Below are 15,486 nucleotides of genomic sequence, written 5' to 3'. Positions count from 1 at the left end.
TGTAACTAAGGTCTGAGTCCTGAAGACCTTCCCCTGGAGCCTCAGTAAATGTCTTACTTAATCTACATGGGTCCAGATGCTGGGGTAATTACCCTTATCTTGTCTCCTGCTAAATCATGGAGGATTGAGGAGTTCCTTCAGACCTCCAATAAACTTGTTTGTGGAGGCCTGGGAAGTTTCTTCAGACCCATAATAAAACTTTAGTCTTAAATGGGCCCTATTAAGAACTCCTTCGTTATTTTGTCATGCTTTAAGGCCCAGGAAAGGCCTAGGCAAAACTCTTGATGGACTTTTGTTACATCCCAGCCATTATATAAGGACACTGACTTTTAATATTTAACTTAACCACTCAGTCAGTACTGAAACAGCTGTTAGTGAGACCTGACCTCCCACAACACAACCTATCAAAACCTCTGGGAAACAGCAAAAGTGGTGCTAAGAGGAAAGTTCATAGCATTAAATGCCTACATCAGAAAGCCCGAAAGAGCACAAATAGAGAATCTAAAGTCACACCTCACGGAACTGGAGGAAAAAAAAACAATCCAAATCCAAACTCAGCCTAAGAAAAGAAATAACTAAGATCAGAACACAACTAAATGAAATTGAAATGACAACTACAACAAAAAACAATAAAAAGATAAATAAAAAAAACTGGTTCTTTGAAAAGATAAATAAATTTGATAAATTTGATAGACCATTAGCAAGATTAACCAAGAAAAGGAGAGAGAAAATCCAAATAAGCTCAATTACAAACGAAACAGGAGATATTGCAACTGACACCACAGAAGCACAAAAGGTCATTCAAGACTACTATGAACACCTTTGCATGCATAAACTAGAAAACGCAGAGGAGATGAATAAACTCCTGGAAACATACAACCCTCCTATATTAAACCAGGAAGATACAGAATCTCTGAACAGACCAATAATAAGCAACAAGACTGAAATGGTAATAAAAAGAAGATGCTAACAAAAAAAAAAGTCCAGGAACAGATGGATTCACGGCTGAATTCTATTAGACATTCAAAGAAGAATTGACACCTATCCTAACGACACTATTCCAAAAGATAGAGAAAGAGGGAATCCTCCCTAAGTCATTCTATGAAGCCAATATTACTCTAATACCAAAACCAGGGAAGGACATAACAACAACAAAAACAACAGAGCAGTATCCCTAATGAATATAGATGCAAAAATCCTCAACAAAATGCTAGCAAACCAATTCCAACACCATATCAAAAAGATAGTCCACCAAGATTAAGTGGGTTTCATATCAGGGATGCAGGGATTGTTTAACATACGTAAGTCAATAGATGTGATACACCACATAAGCAGAATTAACAACAAAAATCACATGATCATCTCCATAGATGCAGAAAAAGCATTTGACAAAATTCAGTATCCCTTTATTATTAAAGCCCTCAGCAAAATTGGCATAGAAGGGATATACCTTAAGGTAATAAAAGTCGTCTATGACAAACCCACAGCCAACATCATACTGAATGGGAAAAGTTGAAAGCATTTCCCCTGATAACGGGAACAAGACAAGGATGCCCACTTTCACCACTTCTTTTCAACACAGTACTGAAAGTCCTATTCAGAACAATCAGATAAGAGAAAGAAATAAAGGGCATCCAAAGAGGAAGTCAAACTGTCACCGTGTGCTGATGACATGGTTATATATCTAGAAAATCTTAAAGACTTATTAAGATCCTAGAACTGGTAAATGAATTCACAAAGTTTCAGGATACAAAATTAATGTACACAAATCAGTAGCTCTGCTATATACCAACAGTGACCAGGCTGAGAAGCAAATCAGGAACTCAACCTCATTCATAATAGCTGCAAAAAATAAAATAAAATACTTAAGAATATACCTAACTAAGGACATGAAATACCTTGCGAAGAAAACAACAAAACACTGCTGAAAGAAATCATAGATGACACAAACAAATGGAAACACACCCCATGCTCATGGTTGGGTAGAATCAATATGGTGAAAATGACTATACTGCCAAAAGCAATTTACAAATTCAATGCAATTCCCATCAAAAATACCACCATTATTCTTCACAGAATTAGAAAAATGAATCTTAAAGTTCATGTGAAACAAAAAAGCCCACATGGCCAAAGCAAAAAGAACAAATCTGGAGGCATCACATTACCCTACTTCAAACTGTACTATAAGGCCATAGTCACCAAAACAGCATGATACTGGTATAAAAATAGGCACAAAGAACAATGGAACAGAATAGAAAACCCAGAAATAAACTCAAATATTTACAGCCAACTGATCCTTGACAGAGCAAACAAATACATAAGGTGGAGAAAGGGCACCCTATTCAACAAATTGTGCTGGGATAATTGGCTAGCCACATGTACAAGAATGAAACTGGATTCTCATCTTACCTTATACAAAAATCAACTCAAGATGGATCAAAGACTTAAATCTAAGACTTAAATCCATACAGATTCTAGAAGATAACTTTGGAAAAGCCTCTGTAGACATTGGGTTAGGCAAAGACATCAAGACCAAGAATCCAAAAGCAAATGCAACAAAAACAAAGACAAATAGTTGGTACCTAATTAAACTAAAAAGGTTCTGCACAGTAAAAGGAACAGTCAGCAGAGTAGACAGACAACCCATGGAGTAGGAGATTGTGAAGATTTCTTCACAATCTGTACATCTGACAAAGGACTAATATCCAGAATCTACAAAAAATTCAAACAAATCAGCAAGAAAAAACAAACAAACAAAAAAGCAATTCCATCAAAACGCAGGCTAAGGAGATGAACAGATAATTATCAAAAAAAAAGATGTACAATTGACCAACAAACATACGGAAAAATGCTCAACATCACTAATTATCAGGGAAATGCAAGTCAAAACCACAATGCAATACCACCTCAGTCCTGAAGAATGACCATAATTTAAAAATTAAACAATAATTGATGTTGGAATGGATGCAGTGAAAATGGAACACTTTTATGCTGTTGATGGGAATGTAAACTAGTATAACCACTATGGAAAACAGTGTGGAGATTCCTTGAAGAACTAAAAGTAGATCTACCATTTGATCCAGTAATCCCACTACTAGGTATCTACCCAGAGGAAAAGAAGTCATTATATGAAAAAGATACTTGCACATGCATGTTTATAGCAGCACAATTTGCAATTGCAAAAATATGGGACCAGTTCAAATGTCCATCAGTCAATGAGTGGATAAAGAAAATGTGATTCACACACGTTATTCACACACCATGGAATGCTACTCAGCCATACAAAGGAAGGAAATAATGGCATTCACAGCAACCTGTATAGAATTGGAGACTATCATTCGAAGTTAAGTAACTCAAGAATGGAAAACCAAGCATCATATGCTCTCACTCACATGTGGAAGCTAAGCTATGAGGATTCAAAGGCCTAAGAATGATACATTGGACTTTGGTGACTTGGGACAAAGGCTGGGAAATGGCGAGGGATAAAGGATGACACATTAGGTACAGTGTACACTGCTCAGGTGATGGCTACATCAAAATCTCAGAAATCACCACTGAACAACTTATTCGTGTAACCAAACACCACCTGTTCCCCAAAACCTGTAGAAAGTTAAAAAAAAAAAAAATTAACAAGAAAAGAAATTTCCTGTCCTAACAATCAATGAATTATTATATCATATATTGCCAATAGGAGCTAAACAATGAGTTTGGGCCAGATTGATCTGTATTTTCCAATAGACTTTATTTTTTAGAGGTGTTTTATGTTCACACCAAAACTCAACAAAAGGTAACAAAGATTTCCTATACATCCCCTTTCCCAACATGTGCATAGCCTTCCCCATTATCAACATTTTCCATGAGAGAGGTACTTTGTTACAACTGTTGAACCAGCATTGACACATTATTATCACTCATGATCCATAGTTTACAGTAGGGTTCACCCTTGCTGTTGTACATTCTGTGAGTTTGGGAAAATGCATCATGACATTTATCCCTATCTTTAAAAATAGTAGTACCAACATGAACTTGAATTTGGCCCTTGTATTTTTACAATACTGGTTTTATTTTAGTCTCATAGTCATCTTTTGATGCTATAACAGGACCACCTGATTACTCATACTATTTGCAGGTTGTCTCCAAGATTGCCAATATGGGTCACCCAGAATTAGCACAATGGGAAAGGCAGGTTGGATAGGCCATCTTAAAAACCACAAAGACAAACTGTCTTAAATTAGAGGAAAAAAGGTAGTATCTGCCATGATGTCTACCATAAAATCTATCTGAAAATTAGAATTGGTTTAAGGTGAATTAAGTCAGAAGAGTTAATGTCCATTTCATGTTCATGTATGTGTGTATGTTTGAGCCTTTATGTAGTACCACTTTGAGTGTTTATGTAGTTATATGGTACTACATAAACTCAAATATACACATATATATGAGCCACTATGTAATACCACCGTATTGTCTGTATATCCAGGGATATAGGCTTTGCTAACTTGTTTTTTGATCCAGTGTTGATACATTTGTAAATCTAAATGCTAACTCATTTATTCTGTTTACCTTTCTGAGGCAGGCAGGCTTCAATTGACTTAACAGCATGCTAGCAACTCAGAGACTGTGCAATCTAATCACATTTTGACCCATTCTTAAATTGCTTCATCTGTGAAAAAATGTTTGATGAATGCAGTATTCTTTTGTGAGGGTTTCTATGAAGAATAAATATTAGAAATGATTGTGGGGCACTTTGAAGATAAAAATTGTTATGAAATGTTAATTATATTCAAAACACCCTTTGACATCAACTTACAGAGAAAAAAGTATAATTTTTCCCATTATAGACCTTTTTAAGGAATTCCATATTTGGTTTATCCCTAGAATTTTCTATACTTGTGTGTACCGTACTTCTCCTAACCCATTAATGGAGTTGGTAAACATCATATAATATTGAAAGATATTTCTATTAGATGAGCTTTCAATTATTCATGGTAATGGAATAACATTAATGAAGCTCTTACAAAATGACAGGCTGTCAGAAAGATCTCAGGAAGAGTGAAGGGCCAGAGAACCTAGAGTCCCTGATCTGTATAAATTTGCTGCAGTATCTTTATAAAGTGTATAACAATTGTGTTAGAGATCATTTGATCAGGGAGAACCCAGCTCAACTGTGCAATTAAGAGGAACTGGGAGTTAGGAGGAAGTGATCCTCAATATATTAAGGCATTTCAGTTCACTTCTGGATGTCCCACTTGGTAGAAGAAAGTACATTTTTCAGTGTGTAATACCAGCAGCCACAGCAGCAGAAGTAGCAGTAGAAATAGCAGTAGCAGTGATAGTAGCAGTAGAAGTGGTAGTAGCAGCAGCAGCAGTTGGGATAGTGAGAATAGTAACAATGGCAACAGGAGCATTAGCTAACATTTTATTAACTGTTACTATGTGGCAGGCACTGTTCTAACCTCTTTACACATTTCAATTCATTTAATTTTCATAACGCTCCTTACAACATGGGCAATTCCCATGTTAGGGAATACTGTCTATGAGAATATTACTCATCAAAAATGAGCAAAGGGCCAAAGGGAGAATAGGTATGCAGTGCTGAAAGTTCAGAGATGCTGCGTAGTCATTTGAAGAGAGCTGAACGGGACTTCTTCCAGCTTAAAAGACAACAGAAATCCTCAGGTGACTAGGCACCTGCTGCCTTTGACAGCTTCTGATGTTGGAGAAAACACTGAGAAAACTCTACAGTCCTCTGTGCTTAGGATCCCATAACTGAGAAAAGAAGTATAACCTAAAATTAAGGAGGAGAATATTTTTATTCTAAAGATGAAAAGTATAAGAAATGATTTAATCACATATAAAAAATTTATATTGTAAACAGGAACAAAGGGGAAAAAATCTCATACTGGTAAGGGCATTTTTATGAACTGAAACAGGTTGCTGAAGGAGGAAATGGAATCTTTTCCCCTAGAGGCATTTAATGCCAGGACTAATAGCATCAGGATAAAATGATATAAGTAAAACCCTGAGAAAGAAGGGATAAACCTCTAGGGTCATTTTCAGGACTATGGTTTTATAAAGTAAGTCTTAAATGTTTAATATATTAGAATGCGAGGAACAGATCTGTGTCCAAATAATTAGGGCATCGGTTTCCTTCAGGATTCTGTCTCAATAACCTTGAAGACTGTGGTGAAACAAAAGAACATCGAGGTCAAAGAGAATTAGAAACAAATGTGCTTTATTCTCTTTGTGCCCTGATATGATAGATAATACTTGAGTTATATAATTATAATTAATTTGAAATGCAGTACTTGAAATTTAAGCAGATGTATTCCTCTTAGTGTAACACTGTTAGAGGTAAAATAAAGGAGAATGATTTTATACTCAAATCTAGTAAAATTAGCAATCCATATGGACTTCATTTTATGCAAATTATTAATCTTGTATTTTTACTTTTGCATTTGGGAAGTAGAAGAATTGTAATTCAGAATCGGAATGTTGAAAGTGTCATATTGTTTCTTTTACACATGAGATGATTTATAATTTTAAGTGTTATGCTCTTCAGAAGAAAAATGACTTACATTGAGCCTCAGAAGTCAACATGAGCAGAAAGCAAATGACGTTTTGTTTAGCTCAAGAAAAAGTTTTCCTAGCCACCTAATTTTGGAAAATACTTGGAGAACGTGTGAATAAAAATATAAAATAGATAATGTTCATCCAATAGGTTTAACATTTTATATTAGATACAAAATAAGAACTGATGGGTATGTTAATAGGAATATTAAATAGAATTTCTCTCAAGGAAAGATTTTAAAGTAAATGATTATAAATCTTGTGCTGATAAATCACTCATCATATAATAAACAAAAAATGATTAGGTATTTATCTAAATTTAACAGTTTTAGATGCTTAAGTTTTGCTTGGATTCTATTAATTTGTGTGTGTAGTTAAGAAATATATCTTGCCATTCAAGTAGACCTGGTTCTAAATAAAAGTTCTACCACCAACTAGCATACTGACATGTGACCTTGTACAGGTTAGTAACATCTGTAAGTTCTCCATTTCTTCATTTGTAAAATGTGTATAATGATATTATTTACTTCAGTGTCCTTGTGAGGATTAAATTAATTCGTGAATTAAGTGCTTCATATCGTGACTGATGTTTGATAGGTGTCAGTGGAGATGACATTTTGTAATTATTATATATGATTTAAAATGCATGTGATAACACCGTATAGTTTAGGTTAAGTAGTATAGGTTAGACAGTTACAGAGGGATATATTTGTACAGTATTTCTTTTGATGTTCTGTATACATTTTCCGTATACATTTTCTTGTAAATAAGAATACAAAATAGTGTCTCCATCTTCTCTCTACACATTTGCACCTCATTCCAATCTTACAGACCTGGGTGATTGTGCTATAGCCTATAATATGCACAGACATACTTGATTTCTACTTCCTCTTCTGGTGCATAGTACATGGATGTGGGATAAGTCACCTAGCCCATTTCTGAACTTCAGTTGTAATCTGTAAAATGAGATCATTGATAGCTAACTAATAGGTTGCTTGGAAGTACAGATATAACAATGTCAAGAATCTCCATAGTTGACATAGAACAGACTTAATACTGAATAAGTAAAGTGTCCACAGCTGCTGTTACTGCAATGTGTGTTTGTCCATTAGAGGCCTCCTTTTGATTACACTTTCTTTCTATTAAATAATGCAAAAAAAGGTAATTAGAAAATAGTATGTTTAATATTTTTGACTAAAGTTTTGCACTCGCTGAATGGAAGAATAAATAATTAGTTAGGCCTAAAATGGTCATGTGCCATGATGTTATTTATCAAACATTATTTAGTTCCATTTAGCAAATTTAATGCCTACTATATGGAAAACATCATGTTCAATGCTGGCAAAGGGGGATGATAAATGTTAGTAAATTAGATATAGTTCTGCTACTTAGTGACTTAAAATCCAATGATTGACGTAAACACAGAGGTTAATTTATGATTGTCAGTAAAAGTATATGAAGAAATGCGTAAATAGTTGAGTGCAGTACTTTGGGAGGCTGAGGGTGCCAGATATCTTGAACCCAGGAGTTTGACACCAGCCTGGGCAAAACCAATGGAATGATGAAATGATGAAATGAAAAAAAAAAAAAAAAAAAAAAAAGCAAAAATTAGCCAGGTGCGGTGGTGTGCACCTATGGTTCTAGGGACTCAGGAGGCTGAGGTGGGAGGATTGTATGAGCCCAGAAGATGGAAAGATCATGCCACGGCACTTCAGCCTGGGTAACAGAGCAAGACCCTGCCTCAAAAACATAAAACAAAAATAAAGTACTGTGAGATAGAGTAGGAATACAGATGTGTCTTAATGGAGTGAATTGGGAAGCCTCCTTATGCAAGTGACCTAGAAAGGAAGAGGAGGCTGCTATGAAGTTTAAAGGCTCTCTAGACAGCGGCATGAACAAAGAAAGACTTGGATTTGAGAAAGCTCAGAGTTTGTTCAGAGTACTGAAATGTAGGGTGCTGGTATGCTAACATGTATGTGCAGTTATGTTTATTTGTGAAAAATGAGCTAAGGGTCAGAGTATAGGGGGGAAATAAATTTTAAAAGCATAAGTTATAATTATATTGAAGAAGGACTTGAATTCTAGGCAAAGGTATGTGATCTTATTTTGTATATATTGGGAATACCTCAAAGGCTTTTGACTAAGGAAATTGAAAAAAAACAATTTTTATTTGAGAAAGATAATCCTGATGCCATTGTTTAAGATATGTCTGCAGAGAGTGAGTTTAAAGCTGGGAGAGCATTTAGGAAGCTAATGTGAAGATAAGGGGAAAAAGCAGATATCGTCTGACCTAAAGCCTCAGCTGTGAAAATAGAGCTGACTCAAGAGATCTATGCCAGCATGGAGAGTTTGGCCTCCTCTGTTAAATAGTGTTTCGAATGACTTGTAAGTCTAGCAGCCTGAACATGCCTCATAGGCCTTTTTAGAGCACATGTTGGAAGAGTTGATAGATGTCCATTTTCCCGTGCTTATTTACTGAAAGACTCCAGGAGAGGTACCTAAATTTGCTTTCTCTGTAAAACATGAATTACTTGATTTCATCATTTTGGTCTCAGAGAGTTTTAAGGATTAATTAGTTGAGACAAAGTTCCTCAAAAAGAACAACTATGGAACATATGGTTTCCCTGATACAAATAAATCTTATAGATGCCTTCATGTTGTCTTTGGAAGCACAGTAAATAAAAGAAATGCAAAAATTGTGTAAAGTAAAAGATAAGCTGAGATCAACAAATAATAAATCCCCAGCATTAGCTTTTGCATAGGAAATAAACATTTCTGTCCACTGACAACAGCTTTCTTTTAAAGGAAGACAACCTGATAGCCCTAAGACCACATTAATATCAGCCAAAGAAACATGCATTGTTTCTCTTCTGGAAACTATAAGAATGAGCATGTTGTATCAAAATGGTCACGTATAAATTAGTTTTTTTTTGAATCTATAACCTTTTATTTATTGCTGATGAAGTGATATATTTTTCCTAAAATATTTTTTTCTTTCTGTGCCCTCTTTCTTTTCAAGTTACTTCTACAAATTTATGTCAAAATATGTATGTTCATTATACTTTTGCAGTGGCTTGCTTTGATGCAACCATAAATGAATATCATTATGCTGTACAAAGATAATTTATTTTTTAGGCTTTGCTGTCATGCTGTATATAGCTTGTATAGTTAAAACATAGAGAAACTGAAATATTTTGGGCCCTAAGAAAGTTTATTATTTTGTTTTTGGCTTTTTCAAACTGACATTCTTCATTGTATCTCTATAATTTAAGACAGCCAGGTATGACATGCACAATTTATTTGCTAAGACAAAGAAGATATGCTGGATAATGCTCTTTGGGGCAGTCTTCCAACTCTCCTCCTTGTCCCCAAATTCAGCCCATTTTTATTCACTTCTGTCTGGCTCCTGATTCTTTGCTGCATCTGTCATTCTCAACTTGACCTTGTTCTTTCTTAAGGATGTGTGTAGACTCTCCTTATCACTGTTTACATTGAATAATACTCAGTCATTAGGATGTCTCTGTAAGACTTTATACCCTTAAGGGAAGAGTTTAATGTGCCTCAAGCTGTATTTTTCCAAATGTAACATTTAATCTCTCCTTAACACTTTATTTTCGTACACCCTGTATAGTTGGCATTGCTACATTCTAACTATGTGATATTGGTCAATTTACTAAACTTTGCAGTTCTTAATTTTTCTACTTATAAAATTGTGATAATAAGAATAATTGCTTCAGAGCAGTGTTGTGAGAAAATTACATATAAAATCATACCATAAATAATACATATAATATACTTAGCTCAGTGTATGGATCACAGTAACAGTTCAGCAGTTGCATATTATTATTATTGATAATAGTAACCATTATTATGCAATTGCTCCGTATTGTTCCTCATCCTGTGTTCCCAGTCTTGATAAATGTTACCACCATTCGACCAATTTTTAGACCAATGTCCTGAATTATCACTGATACATCTTCATTCATCATATTTCTATGCATTGCCATATTCTTAAGTTCAAGCCACTGTCATTTCTTCCTTGAATTACTACAATAGCTAACTCATCTCCCTACATTTCCCTTGCATACTCTACAATTCATACTCATAATAGAGCTAGAGAGAATTTTGGAAATTTAAGTCTGATCATGTTACCTCTTGCTTAAAATGTTTCAATAGCCTCTCATAACTTCTAATATGAAGTCTAAAATCCTTGATATGAGCTATAATAAAAGCCCAGCATGACATGTCCTTTGCCTAATTCCCCTGTGTCATTCATCTCCTCTTTATCACCTTCGTATTCAAGCTTTGGCTTTTCTGAACTTTTCTTATTTTCAAAAATGTCCCCCATCCCACTTCCACCCAAGACCTTTACACACCCCATTTCCTGTTCCTGGAAGGCTCTTATTTCCCCTGGGTAACCTTACTCTTCAGGTCTAGTGACTTTTTTCCAGAAGCTTTCCTGATATCTTCCCATTTCACCCCACTGCTGACTTATTAAATTTTCTAGAATTTTATACTTCTACACTACATTCTCTGTGTTGTATTATTCTCTTATTCAGGGTCTGGTATTTAATTTTTAAGTTCCTTGAAAATAGAGACAATTCCATTGTTTTCATCAGTTTGGTCTAAATATATATAACATAGATGAAAATAGGTATTTTATATTATATATAGTATAAATAATTGTTGAATTAGATGAATAAACTATAGTGAGAAGATGCTAGGCTTTGTTAACCATTCAGACCTAAGCTCAAATCCCAGCGTGGCCACTTGCTACCTCTGGTACTTTGAACAAGTTCTTTAGCCTTCTTTCTTTGATTTTGTTTTGTTTCAGTCAGGAAATTGTAAGATAATTACAGTCTCCTCATTATTCTTATAATAGTAAAATAAGGAAACATGGGTAAAGCACTTAGCATAGAGTATATAGTTTTCTATAAATTTTACTTCCTCTTTTTTTCATTTATAAAGTTGTTCTTCCAAAGTAGTAGTACTAATATTGTATAGTGTAAAGCATTCATGCCATTTTATTGTATCTTCTCTTAAGACATATAGAAGATAATTTGGTCCCTCTTGTCAATATTCTTGGAGTGATTGATGACAAACCATTTTAGTGTCCCTAGAAATGGAGGACTTACTGCCCCTTTTTTTCAAGAATGAATATTCTTTTTTTCCCTATAATCTGAGGAGGGGATGCAGTCATCTAAAGGTAAAAGTACCAGAAAAAAAAATTGTCCTTTTGCTGATTGATTTCAGGAATGTGATTATGTAGCACATTGATGCTGACTCACCCTGAGTAAAAAATTTGTTACATTCTCATTTCCTCCTACTAACGTATGGCTGTGGTCTTTCTTACAAAGGCTTTAAATTCACCAAGTATAAGCTCTAATGCAAATCTTGTGTATTTTTAAAATGTCTCTTACTTGACATGTAAAGGTAAAAAAGAACAAAGGCATTGAAGAAGTAACTCTTTTGGTTTTAGGAATATTAAAATGCAATCTTCACCAGCTGTCCATTTTTAAATTAGATTTCGTTTTTTTTTTTTTTTTTTTTTTTTCACGTGGGGCACAGTGTGTGTTGGTTAGCATTGGAGCAAGAATTTAAATTCTTACAAGCTTTGAAGTTAATTCTATATTAAGAAACAGCTGAGAGGTTGAGTATGGCACCATTTCTCCCTGAATCTGAGATCAAGCAGATGTGCCTCTTTCAATCAGTGTTTACTACCATGAGATTTAAAGCAAAGAAAAATTTAAAAAAACAGTTAATGACAGTTCAAATTCACTTTATAGAGTAATGTGTCATAAAATGGAGGATTGTGATGGTTGAAGAATTGGATGTGTTTTTCTCCTGGTGTGTGTCATTTTGTGTTGGTTTGTCTTGCCACTAAGTTAATTTGATGCATTTCCCTCAGAATGTGGGGTAGTGGAGTGGTTACATTAGAAGACTGTGACCAAAGTAAAATGAGGGGTGAAAAATGGTTTTAAAAATATAGAAGAAAAGCAGTGATTGATACTATAGCTACTCAATTTTATCTTCAGGTTCTATCATTTTCCAGATATTCACTGTAGAAAAAAAAAAGACTACTGGTCACAAATGGAAATTTCCTGAGTTCTGTTACTTTCACACCAACCCCCAAAACATTTCACTGAATTTCATATCTACTTACTCCTTCATTTCTACCATTTTCTTTCTTTCTTACAAATAAACCTTCCTTATCAAATCCCATTTTCTGTGCTTTATTTGAGCAATTGATACATCCTACTTTCTTTTAGTATCATTTTCCTTTGCCTCCAAATATCACTACATCTATGGGGTCTCTGATTTTTATAGCTTGTTAAAATAAGATGCTATATTATATAGGATAAAAATTATTATATAATACCTATGATGCAAAATAATAAATTTCCCCCATAATTTAAAAATAATGTAATATAGTTTAAAGTAGGTGCTCTTCATCTACTTCCTGAAACTCTGCAGTGAGGCCAAAGGAATTGAATTTAAAGAATAATTCTGGAATGTCTATAAGTTAAATAGACAACTTGATTTCTGAGTTACATTCAGATTGACGCCACTTCTTTTCATTGCTGCATTTGAGAAAATAGTGTAGAAACATACATTCAGACTACATAAGACATAACTAAGAAACATGAAAACAAAGAACAAAGGTCAGGGAAACACTAATGGTTCTAGAGCACTAATGGGAAAATGAGGAAGTACATCAAGAAAGGGCCAAACTGCATCACAGAGAACATAATAACTGCACAACGTTTCAAGGGTCATTTTGATAGGGAAAGTCCAGGGGCAAAGAAGGAAAATGAATATAAAGAGCAAAATGTTGTTAAGCCTTGAAATAGATAGTAATAAAATTTCCCATAAGGAATTTTTAAAAAATATAGCAAACTAGAAAGTATTAGTTGTCCCAGAGGAGTCTTATTTTTCTAATTGAAGTAGCTGTTGCTTATCTGAAACTTAACAGTATGTCATGGCCAAAATAAGCAGGTGGTTATAAGAAATTAAATTTCCCTGGAGAATGAATGAATAATAGTGACCTACAAGTAATTATAATATCACATGATTCACATCCTGAAGAAGGTCAAATAATAAACATAAAATTCAGTTCCATCTGCCAGCATGAATACTTGTTGAGTGCCTACTGTGTGCCTGGCACAGCTAGCTTCACTGTTCTATCTATCTGGATATATATATGGAAGACGGGTGGGTCAGTGAAAGAGATAAAGCCTTTTTATATATACAAACACAAATACAAAAACTATTTTGGAATTTTTGCAGAATTGCAAATGTTATTTCTTATTTTAAAGTCAGACAAAATAGCAAATATTAAACACTTAAATTTTTTCTAGAAGTTAGTATTTCAATTTTACCATAGAGAGATGGTTGCCTTATTTAACGTCTTGAAAAGCGCCACCTTTGATTTTCCTATTCCTCTCTCTCTTACTTTTCTCTCTTTATCTCTTTCTTCTTCCCCTTTATTAAAAAAAGATCTTCTCAGTATTTTTAATATAGAATTCTGCAAATGAAGTAAAGAACATTACTTATGTAGGGACTGAACACTTTTCAAAGTTTTTCTTTTCAGAGAAAATGACAGGTTCTACACACTGTTATCTACTAAAAATGAACCCAATTTTGCGTCTGAGAATGCTGCTGTGAAGAAATGCTGCATCTAAACATCAGCCAAAATATGCTAACTACAAAATGAAGCTGAATGAATTGCTTTGCTAGATGAGGTTATTTGGAATTATATTACTGAATTTTGGAAATTATGTGTCCTATCAAAAAATAACTTTTGTCATAATGTCTTCCTTAGCTCACAGGACATTTATTAATGCCACTCTTAGTCCAGTCAGTTCAGCCACCATTTAGAGAAAATGTCCCATGTTCCAGGCATCTACCAGCTTCTAAAGATCTAGAGACAAATAAGAAGCAACTTTTCTGTATGATTCACAGAGCAGCAGAGATGACAGACATATTTACATCTAATTATAATGCACAGAGATTGAGGGTTATAATGGAGCTATTGCTATGGGAACATAAATGAGTGAACAGTATATCTTGGTGGAGGTGCAGAAGGTATATTTACTGAAAAGAGGAAAGTAAAAAGAGGGAGATTTGTAATCTCTGAGGAAGAGTGTTCAAGGACTTAGACACAGTTTGGTTGTATTTTAAGCAAGGAAATCAATTATGGATTGGTAAGAAGTTAACTCCGGGGCAATTTTTTTTAAGCATTGGTAACCTGTGAGAAAATAATCTATAGTAAACATTTCTTTTTATTCCTCAGGCAGTACTTAAAGCACTGTTTTTAGGAGTTAGATGTTTTACTTATACTATCTTCTTTAATAGTAGTAATAACCCTCTCAAGTAAGAGTTGTTAATATCTTGGTAGGGATAAACAAATAGGTTCACAGAGAATGAGCAAGTGGTTCCATTTACACAGCTAATAATCACCACCAATTGTCTGTCTGATTGAATTAAATATAAGAGGGGAACATATAGAAATGAAGAGACAAGTTACAACATTGATAGAAAAGGAGGATTGCATTTATGCTATGGTTCTTTTGTGGTCCCTAGCAAATTAATTCTTTGTGATGAACATAACACTGAAAATACCAAATTTCAATGACCACATATTCTATTCATAATAAACATTTATTATAAAATGCCAACAAAGTTGGTAATTTAAAGAATTGCTTCTCTCCCTATTTTTAAAATAAGAACACAAATAGATTACTCTTAACAATATCTAGTCTTTTCCTCAACCTCTTCTAATTCTGATAAGGACTTAAGAAGCAAATGGTTCTGATAGAAAAGAACCACCCTGAAATGTGGATTAAGACTCGTCACCCATAGAAATCCTAGGTTCCACAGTTGTGACCAATCCATGGCATTCAAAGTTGATCTCTCAAG

General features: G+C 34.3%; 1 protein-coding gene across 2 annotated transcripts in view; it reads left to right on the top strand.

Moving 5' to 3' along the window:
• Window positions 1-15,486, top strand: part of ALCAM (activated leukocyte cell adhesion molecule) — a 217,162-nt gene that overhangs the window by 38,497 nt on the left and 163,179 nt on the right. The gene's annotated exons all lie outside the window — the stretch shown is intronic.

The sequence above is a fragment of the Trachypithecus francoisi genome, unplaced genomic scaffold, assembly GCF_009764315.1.
Source record: "Trachypithecus francoisi isolate TF-2019V2 unplaced genomic scaffold, Tfra_2.0 Lachesis_group0, whole genome shotgun sequence".
Taxonomy (NCBI): Eukaryota; Metazoa; Chordata; class Mammalia; order Primates; family Cercopithecidae; genus Trachypithecus; species Trachypithecus francoisi.
Note: the sequence above shows the minus strand (reverse complement) of the source record. Positions and strands in the feature narration are given on the sequence as shown.